Source organism: Leptosomus discolor, chromosome 8 (assembly GCF_034619465.1).
Source record: "Leptosomus discolor isolate bLepDis1 chromosome 8, bLepDis1.hap2, whole genome shotgun sequence".
NCBI classification, from domain to species: domain Eukaryota; kingdom Metazoa; phylum Chordata; class Aves; order Leptosomiformes; family Leptosomidae; genus Leptosomus; species Leptosomus discolor.
Window position 1 is genome coordinate 33868656 of NC_141398.1, and position 10206 is coordinate 33878861.

Genomic DNA, 10206 nt, shown 5'->3' on the forward strand with positions numbered 1-10206 from the left:
CCACATCTACGTGTTTTTTGAACATCTCCAGGGATGGTGACTCCACCACTTCCCTGGGCAGCCTGTTCCAATGCTTCACCACTCTTTCAGTAAAGAAATTTTTCCTAATGTCCAATCTAAACTTTCCCTGGTGCAACTTTAGGCCGTTTCCTCTTGTCTTATCACTTGTTATTTGGGAGAAGAGACTGACTCCCACCTCACTACAGCCTCCTTTCAGGTAGTTGTAGAGAGCCATAAGGTCTCCCCTCAGCCTCCTCTTCTCCAGAATAAACAACCCCAGTTCCCTCAGCCACTCCTCACAAGACCTGTTCTCCAGACCCTTCACCAGCTTTGCTGCCCTTCTTTGGACATGCTCCAGCACCTCAATGTCCTTCTTGTAGTGAGGGGCACAAAACTGCACACAGTATTCGAGGTGTGGCCTCACCGGTGCCGAGTAGAGGGGCACGATCACTTCCCTGGTCCTGCTGGCCACGCTATTGCTGATACAGGCCAGGATGCTGTTGCCCTTCTCGGCCCTGGGCACACTGCTGGCTCATGTTCAGCCGGCTGTCAACCAGCACCCCCAGATCCTTTTCCACTGGGCAGCTTTCCAGCCACTCTTCCCCAAGCCTGTAGCTCTTCATGGGGTTGTTGTGACCCAAGTGCAGGACTCGGCACTTGGCCTTGTTAAACCTCATAGCGTTGGCCTCATCCCACCGATCCAGCCTGTCCAGGTCCCTCTGCAGAGCCTTCCTACCCTCAACCAAGATGTCTTCTGTTGCCTTTGCATGAACACGGTGCCAAATCAGCATTTGAGGGAGGTTTTTACTTTTATCCAGGATCATCTTGACAGGTCATCTGGCGGACCAGTTGGTGTTTCTGCATGAGAGCTGTATCTGGAAATTTCGTGCTTCACTGGAGTGCAGAAGCTTAGCAGGCAGGCACTGGGTGCTCGGTAAGCACAGCCTGTCCCACACGTGGCATGGCATCACCATGCAGCCACACCATAGGTCTGACACTTGCTGGTGGCACTGCACATACCCAGCACACAAACACTGTCTGTACGACACACACACAAGACGCTCACGGCTTTCCAGAAACCTGGGGGCTACCAAGGAGGCATTTAGTTGCACATGTGGGCATCTTTGTACCCAAAATCTCCTAGGGAGGAACATGACAGTCCTCAGCGTGGATCTTCCTTCATCTGCAGAAAGGCTTGGCTGACCCTATTGAATGGCGCCTCTGCACGTCCCTGTATCCATAATTCATCTGGTGTGCAGGCTGTGCTCCAACAGCCTGCATGTGATGCCTCTTTTCAGCCAAGCTAGCAGGAGCTATGTTGATCTTTGCTTATCTCTGACTACTTCTTCACCTATCTGTTACGTATACATTAGTGCCTTTTCACTCTGCAGAAATAATTTTTAATGTGCCCATAGGGCTGACTGTGTAAGATCCCACATCATAACAAACAAGGCATTTTGTGTTCACCTAATGCCTACTGCTTTTCATCATCAGGTCCCAAAGCACTTTATAAAGGAGTCTGGCATTTTTATCTCCAATTCACATATAGGGACACTGAGGCACAGGAAGGTGGGCAGTCTATGGTCAGTCTCAGCTCAGTGGTGAGTCCAGGGATAGAAACAATTTCTATTCCATTCAAGTCCAATATTGTATAAAAAGGGGCCCCTGGGTTTGGTTATTGGGGTTTTAAGCCCCTATGTACCACAGACTTTCATATACCTTGTGTACCTTATACCTGTTCTCTCCCCAGTTGCAGAAGCCTCGTGTTGTGCACCTCACCCTTCCCTCCACGTCAAAACAGACGGGAGCCAGCTGACAGCAATCCGCTGCTTCTTTCTAGCACACATGTGCTTTCTGATCGAAAGCCAGCAGCTTGGTTGGCAGGAAAAGACTGAAAAATATCATTGCAATTAATGTGGAGAAACTTGAAGCTACAACACTATCAGCAATTCTGCAGAATGAAACATCAAAGTGCAAAAAGACTAAGCGAGGCTTTGCAAGCCATATGGGTGGTTTTTTCAGGGAACGCTGGACAATTTTTAATAGACCAGTTGGATGGGCAAATTCCTGTGATTTTACGGCAGGGGATGGAATGACAGAAAGCCTGCTGGATGGGCATCTCTGGCAGAAACAGAAAAAGAAAAGGCCTTTCAGAAGGTGGATATCAGAACCACAGAGAGTTTAATACTGCTGGGTTAATGCAGACAAAAATTCTTTAATGGCAATCTGGGTTGGGGTTGCAGAATCTCAGTCAAATTCAGAAGCAGAAGAGTGAGATCAATACAGAGCCGAGTACCAATTAACAGCCCTGGTTTTCGAGAGCATCCTTCATTTGTCCTCTAAAATTTCCTTTGTCTCTGTTGCAGTTCAATAGACAGCACTGAAATTTCCCTTGTAAGTGATGAAGCAGGTTGCAGCTAGCAGGAGAAGCAACACCATAAACATTAGAAATCTGTGCTAATCATGCATAGAAAAACAACTTCCAAGTTTAAATACCTATGGTTCCTTGCCTTACCTCAGAGATTTACTTGAGAAACAGACATGATTTGTTAAGTAAATGCTTTTTAAAATTCTCCTCAGAGTTTCCTTAAAATACAGCATATATCGTTGTGTATATAATATGGTCACATTAGGGAAAATACAAACAAACTGCATTGAAAGTGCTTAGATCAGTGTCTTCCTCTGAGAGCCAGGCAGCTGCAGCTCCAGCATCTCTCTTCACTCCCCTTCCCCCCAAGCACCCCAGCAAACACTGAAAAAGCAAAGGCTCAGCTTGAACACGGGATTTCATGACTTTAGTTGGTTGGGTCTAGCTGGTTCCTTTTTCAGGGCAGGTCTCCACTGCAGGGCTGAACCAGCCAGCCAGGGTGTGTTTTATCCCTTGCTCCTTTACCTCCCTCCCTTCCATTTTTAGGAAATCTTTTTGCATTTTTCGTCGCTATGGGGAACGCCGGAGAAACACTTCAAACCACCAAGCGAGGACGGCAGCGGGGCAGGAAGCCCGGCCGCACCGCGCGCAGGTGCCGCACGCTTGCAATCGCTGACGTCCACCCTCATCACGGAGGAAGAAGTCTCGCTCGGCAGCAGTACCCACCAGCCTGGAGGGTATGACACGGCCAGCCCGAGCCTCCAGTGAGCCATCAGCCCCTTCCTACCTCTGCACAACATTCCCTGCCCCTCCAGGCCGCTGGAGGGCTGCATCTTGCATAGTACTGGGTTTTTTCCGCCATCTTCTGGAGCACTTCAGAGGAGCAAAGTGTGACTACCTGGAATTGCACAGGTATTCACAATGACTGCAAAAATAATGAGGGATAACGACTGCAAGTATTTAGCAATCTGTTCCTTGTCAGAAGCACTGCAGGAAATTCACATTGCTTCAGGACTGGCTGCTTTAGGGTCTTTATGTAGCCTACCAGAGTGATTTCACCTGAGCACTGGCATCCTCTAAATAACCATCTTTCCCTCCCTCTGCCCTAACCTGAGCACACCGGTTCAGGTCACTCTGGCAGGGGCAATGCACTCCTAGACTATATTTTCCCAAGGGAAGTGGGGGACATCCCAGTCACAGACAGGTCATACAACAGCAGGCTTCAGGAAGGTGGTGGCATTATTTGGTCTGTATTAATTTAATTAATTTTAGCTAGTCGCTCTGGTGAGAGCAGCTTGCTGTCAGATGTACCTCCTCCCTGTGAGAGGCTGAATCCACTGCATTTGTTCTGAGTAGGGACCAAAAAATCCACTGTCTTCAGCAGGGGCAGCCACTGTGACCTGGGTGACACCAGGAATGGTGGTACACCCCAGGAAGCAGAGTGGTGCAGCCAGCCAGGGGTATCCAGCCAGCTAGCCCCCACGTATCACTGCCCTGGGAAGGTTTTAGGGCTGACACTTTGTCTGGGAGAGCAATTGCCCACACTTGAGGGGTTTGAGCCGCAGTGTGCAGGAGCCAATACGTGGCCCACAAGACTTACATTCCGGCAGTAAGCTCTGCCTCTGCAACTCCTCCTCCCTGTCACTCAGTGCCCTGCACCACATCGGAGGGTTTGACTGCAAGCCTGCCTGGCCCCCTGCCATGTTTTGGTGAAAGGGGGTCCTTTGCTTGGCTGTGTATTTGGCAGGACCCCAGCTGTGCACAACATGTAGTCCTAGTTACATGTCTGGCCAGCCAAATTCACCAAACTACAGATATAAAAGACTACAGAAGAAAAGCATAAATGTTCAAAGAGCGTGAGACTGGTTTTTCTGCAAGCTATCGCTTTGCTGCTTCTTTGGGAAAGAGGCCTGTCTACATAAACAGGGGCAACACTTTGTTAACTCACCTCTCCCCATTCCTCCCCCGTTTAACTATCTCCACTTCCAAATCCAGCCCATTCTGTCCCACAATAAGATTTGACTTTGCTACATTGGATTAATGTCTGGGGACAGCCACAACCTTGGTAGCAATGTATATATAGCAATTCAGCTGGAAATCTAAAATGTGATCAAACCTGGCAAAAGCAAGCTTATTGGTATTTGTTTCTCATTAAGCGCACAACCTGAACAAAGCTGCCTTTACTTTTTTCCCCACATCACCTTTTCCTTGAGTTTATAGTGTGTTACAGTGGCTCCACCATGATGCACCCTTCATATCATCTTACGATTCTGAAGAAAGAAATTCTATTTGATTTTGTTGCATGAATTTCATTTATTGCTAGAGACAGACTGCTGGCACTTCTGCACTTTGTTGTAGGTTTGTATGAGAGAGGCTTTTGAGATGAGGAATGATGAGGGGTCAGGATTTCCATTTGGAGACATATTTCTAGGGCAGTTTACCATTTATAAAAATTCACTCCAGACAAATAGTAGATTATTTTTACTTATTGATACAATTGGTAATTCTTGTATTTCAGAAGTGTAAAGGAAAATGCTCATCACAGATATATATTCTGCTCACACGCATTGCAAGGACATGGGTCAGTGAGTAGGGAAGTGGTTGGAGAAAGAGATGAAGGATTTGGACACGTAGAGCAACAGGAGGGACGTTTTCTCTGTGCCCACTGCTCTGAGCGAGCAAGGGACATGGGTTTTGTTCTGGAGCCTGTCTGCTGCACAACTGAGACACAGCCATTTTGGCCCAAAGCCAAAGATGAGGAGCCACAGCGCCCTACAAGTACTCTCCAGCAGGGTCAGTGGGGTTTAGTTACAAGTTGCTGGATCCAGCAGCCCAAGAGAGGTGTCAACAATGCAGCTCCACTCCCCCAGGTCCAACCTGTAGCACAGCTGAGAACATATTCCCGGTAAGCACACACACAAACACAGGTATATACCGTATATGTACATATTTATGTTTGTATATATGGACACCCACACAGATCAATACAGAAACACTCAGCATTCGCACAAACACATGCAGCACCAACAGCCTCATCCTGTTCCTCTTTCAGCCTGATTAGGATGAAGGTCTAGTGGGAATGATGTGTATTTTATATATATATATATGTATATATATACAAAATGTATTAATACAATGTGGATCCCTCCAGTAGCTGCCCATAGACATTCAGCCTGCCCAGCAACTGGCACTGGATCCTCTCACTTGCAGTTACCTGCTACACAGACACACACACACACATAGAGCGGTCCAGACCCTGCAGACCCCAGACCCCTGTTGGCTGGGACCCCTTGGGTCACCAGTGCCTCCAGCTCCCTGATACAGAGGACACATGCACAGCCAACCCAGACTTATGTCCACTTCCATACGTGGGTCTCTGGCCACCTACCCTTCCAGCCAGCTAGTCCAGCTTGATACTTCTCCCCATCATACACCAACATACACCCCCAGACTGCTCCAGTTGCTGGCACCACGGATGCCTGGGCACCTGGGACCCCCGGTCCCACTCCAGCGGCTAGCACTTGCACCTTGTACACACAGGCACACACTGACAGGGAGTCCCTCACCCAGGAAAAAAAAGAATTTAACAAGGAGACAGGATGTACTGTGCTGGTCAGGAGCAGACAAATGTCCTGGCCAGCCCCTGCTTACCCATGACCTTTCCCTTTTATCCTCTTACCCTTCTGTTTTCCCACAATCATTCCTCCCCAGACCACCTTGATTTGCACCTTTGGTTTCTCCCCGGAACCTCCCATAAATAGTCCTGTGCAATCCCAAGATGCTCATCCCCTGTGTCCCACGATGAGTCCTCGACCCACGGGCAGGGACCCCCTCAGTCCATGAGATGCCCCAGAGATAGCCCTGGGAGGAGCCAGGGCAGGATGTTTTTCAGATTCCCCCACCTGCATGTGTGGACATGAGCCTTTCATCACCTAATCTAACAGAGCAGAGAGACCAAAGGCGCAAAAATATGAGGGGAGAGGGAAAGGAATAAGATTGTCTGGAGGTGACACCAATAAAACAGGGAAGAACCCTCCACGCCATGGTGATGAAGTTTTCAGCCTCACAGCCTCCTCCTGTAGCTAAGGCAAGACAAAGCAGCCTGTAATAATAAAGTCCAACACTCATGACTGCAGAATTTGCATTGAGCCAGGAAATGTACCTTACTGTGCTGCACCATTTTCCCTTCAGTCCCCAGCCGGACCTCTCTCCATTCACAAGACCAGAAATGTTCCCTCTCTCCAGGGTTCAGTATCTTAAAATTTTGCCAATTTCTCACCCAAAAGCGTCCCTGACAAACACCTGCAGAAACAAACATCAGAGCATTGTTTCTTCATAGCCCCAGTCCTTTCTCTGAGACTGCCTTAGCGGAAAATTAAGGCTTGCACAAAAAAGATATCTTTCCCCAACACACCACGATCATAGCAATTCCCTTTCCAAAGGCCAATTCTTGTAGCTCAAGTCTTCTCAGGTAACCCCTTGGACTTGCCCAGGTGCAAAATTGTGCTTCAAAATCAGTCAGTAAAGATTTGAACTCTAGGCTGAAGTTTCCATCCCCTGGGTCTCTGCAGGGTGAAAGACCTCTGAGTGAGGGTCCATACAGCACCAAAAACATTGGCACTTCCATCTCCACTAGGAGCTCTAGGCCCTGCTTTGATTTGATAATATTAACACTGGAGCAAAAGAAGATTATATCCTGGCACTATAAAGTTGCTTTTTTTGGTATAAAGGTGTTGATAATCCTCAAAGCCTATCTACAGTCTTTTTTCTACTTCTCCATCAGCAGCAGGACTAATAAAGCCTGGTTCCTTGCATTCTCCATGCTCCCTTGTGTAATACCTTCCCGTGCCTTCATGTCCCACTCCAGATCCCACAAAATGTTCTGCCCCTTCTCTGTCTCTGCCTCCCCACAAGGAAACTGCATGTGGTGTGACTGGTCAGGGGCCATGTGAATGATGCTTGGGTGCTCGGCAGATCTCACACAGACTCTGAATTTTCCCTCCACTCCTCTATTCAGCTAATGGTTTTCAAAACTCTTAAAGAACTGAAGCTGCTAAACTTTTACCTCTCCAGGGAAATTCAGCTGAAGGTGACAGAAACTTCAAAACTTTTGGCAGAAAGGGAATGGCTGGACGGAGATGGCATGACCATATGAACCTCAATTCTTTGGGACCACTGACTTTCCAGAAGAGGCTATGAGAATATTCCTCCGAGAAGGTAACATTTTTCAAAAATTTGGTCCAACCCCTCTGTAGGAGAGGCTGTACCCAGTGAAAGCAGAGCTTTTCTGGCCGATTAAAGACCACAGCTGGTGCCTAACAGGTATGAGGGTCTGGAGAAAGTGTAACCAATGCGGGATGGCACTTGTCTCATTCTCAGCTGCCCTCCCAAATCCCTGCAAGCTGTGAGCAGCCCATATGCCTTGAAGCACCTCTGCAACGTCTTTAACAACAGCCACACTGCCCCCTCTCCTGGCTCTGCTGTAGGCACAGATGAGTGCAGCTGGGAACTTCAGCCTAAAATTGCTGATGACTTATCCTGTCAGTCTTGCTCATAAGCCAAAGCCATGCAGAGCCTCATTTCCCGTGCAGAAGGAAGTCACAGGGATTAGGAAACTTTCCTGATGGAAAGGAAAAGGAACTTTGACTCCAAGATCTGGAGTTTCCAGCCTGCTCCAGTTTGCCCCCCCTTCACTCAGGGCGGTTGGGTGGACAATGCCTCAGACCCCCTTGTCTTCAGGGAGAGGATCCCGTAAGTGCCTCTCCTTTAAAAAACAATTTTGAGTGGATTAGTGAATATTAGTTTACCCAGGCACGGTGATTAAACTAATCCTGAATCAGTATTGCCTCCAGGGGCATCTAAAGGAAAGCTTATTGCTTCAGTTTTCTGCTCTTCCATGAATTTCAGAGCTACCTCAGGAGAAATTAACACAAAAGTACCGTCTCCTTACGTTGTCCTCTGTGGGGAAACACTTGGATTTCTGAGAGGGTTTTTAGCAAGATCTGCCAACAGATTCACTGCCGACCACAGTCAGACCTCTCTGTTGAAAAGCGAAAAACTAAAGACAGGACAGAAACTCAGGGGGATCAGTTGGCGCAGCACACCTCAGGTCAGCAATGCCACACCTCAGGACAATCTTGGAAACCTTCGTCCAGGGCAACATCATCACTTCAGATGTTTCACTCTTCCCTTTTTTTTTTTTTTTTGTTAACCACCTATTTTTATTTTTTTTTCCCTTGCTCCCAAGGATACTGCACAATCGTCTTTTCCCTCAGATTCGACAGAAATGAGGGCATACCCCATCTTCACATTTTCTGGATGAAGTAGAAGTGCAGCACCCGGCACCAGGCAGGGCACAGCAATATGAGATTCACTCTACCTCTGGGCAATGCCCCAGCTGAATTGAAGTGTTCGGCTGCCTATGAAAGTCATGTTTGATAAAGAATGAGAGACAAATGAAGGCAGCACGACTCTGAGCGAGCACAAATCTTGCATGGTGTTGCCATCTTGGATTTTAAACCAAGACATCAATTACAGATTTGAATGAGGTCAACTGCAGTGACCCAGCTAAACAAGATGCAATTAATAGGAGGCTGACCTCTCTTACCCTTCTTCCCCTAAATGTAGTCTTCTGTATACACTTACTGCTCCTGGGGCAAAACAGAAAAACGGAGATTAGCACTAATTAGGTCTTAACACCACGGTTGTTTAAATAGTTATCTCTTCTCTTTCCTGCTGCGTTTTTAACATATGCACCAAACCCCATTTACGGCTGATAGAGAAGGGTTTGAATGCTTTTACCATCCTCTTTTAGCGAGTCTTTTGCTCTGTGGTCACAGAGAACGCTGTCTAAAGCAAGCTGAGTGTCTATAGGTGACACCATACAGTTACACTTACATGCAAGGAGTACTCTTGAGGAACGTCCTGATCCTGAAGGGCATCCTGTGGGATATATTCTATAAATCAAGTATGTCTAACAAAACCTATGGCTTTTTTTCTGCCTCTGTGCAACACATCATTCCCTAGAGAAGCCAGTTTGATGGTTGACAGCTAAGAGGAACAGAAATAATTGCAGGCTACTGCCACCTCCGTCTCAGAAAGTCAATAGCCTTTTACCATTAACTATTGGGAATATTTGCTTGCTTGACAGCATGGGAATGGGATATCCAAAAATAAATGTTATATCTACTGATAAATACCAAAAGCATACATAAGCAAAAAACCCCCACTTTTTAAAAGTGCAAATAAAACTCCTGTGTATTCATAGTACTGTCTGTTGCTGTGCACATCCATGAATGTGTGTGTTGAATGCACACCTGGCTGTGAGAAAGATGTAGCTGAAGTCGGGTCTGTGTTGATCAGGGACTCCCTGTGCTGCCTGGGGAACTGGCTAATAAACTACCAATCTGTCCTTCACATCAATAAATGAATTTATATAAAAATAAATTTATGTAGATGATATTTATAAGAGTAAGTTGAACAGAGAGTCCTTATTGCTTGGCAGGAATGAGATAGTAGTGGCACATGGCGGAGAAAACCTGGTGACAGCCCCTCAGCTGATGCAAATGCTGCAGAGATGCCTGGCGAGGTAGCGTCTGGGATCCAAAGGTGTTGCTGGGTGTAGGATAAATGCAGTGCAGAGTGGAGCATCTAGCACACTGCTAAACCAAGACAACCAGAAAGATCATTTTCACAGCAGCTTTATGGATTAGGACATTTTCAGAGGACTTGGGGGGTGTCGCTCTGTGTCGTGATTCTTGGGTTCTTACCCCCATCACAGGAAATTTCCTCTACCTCCCAGTTTAGGCTTATTTTTTGTTTTGAAAACAAAACTGGGG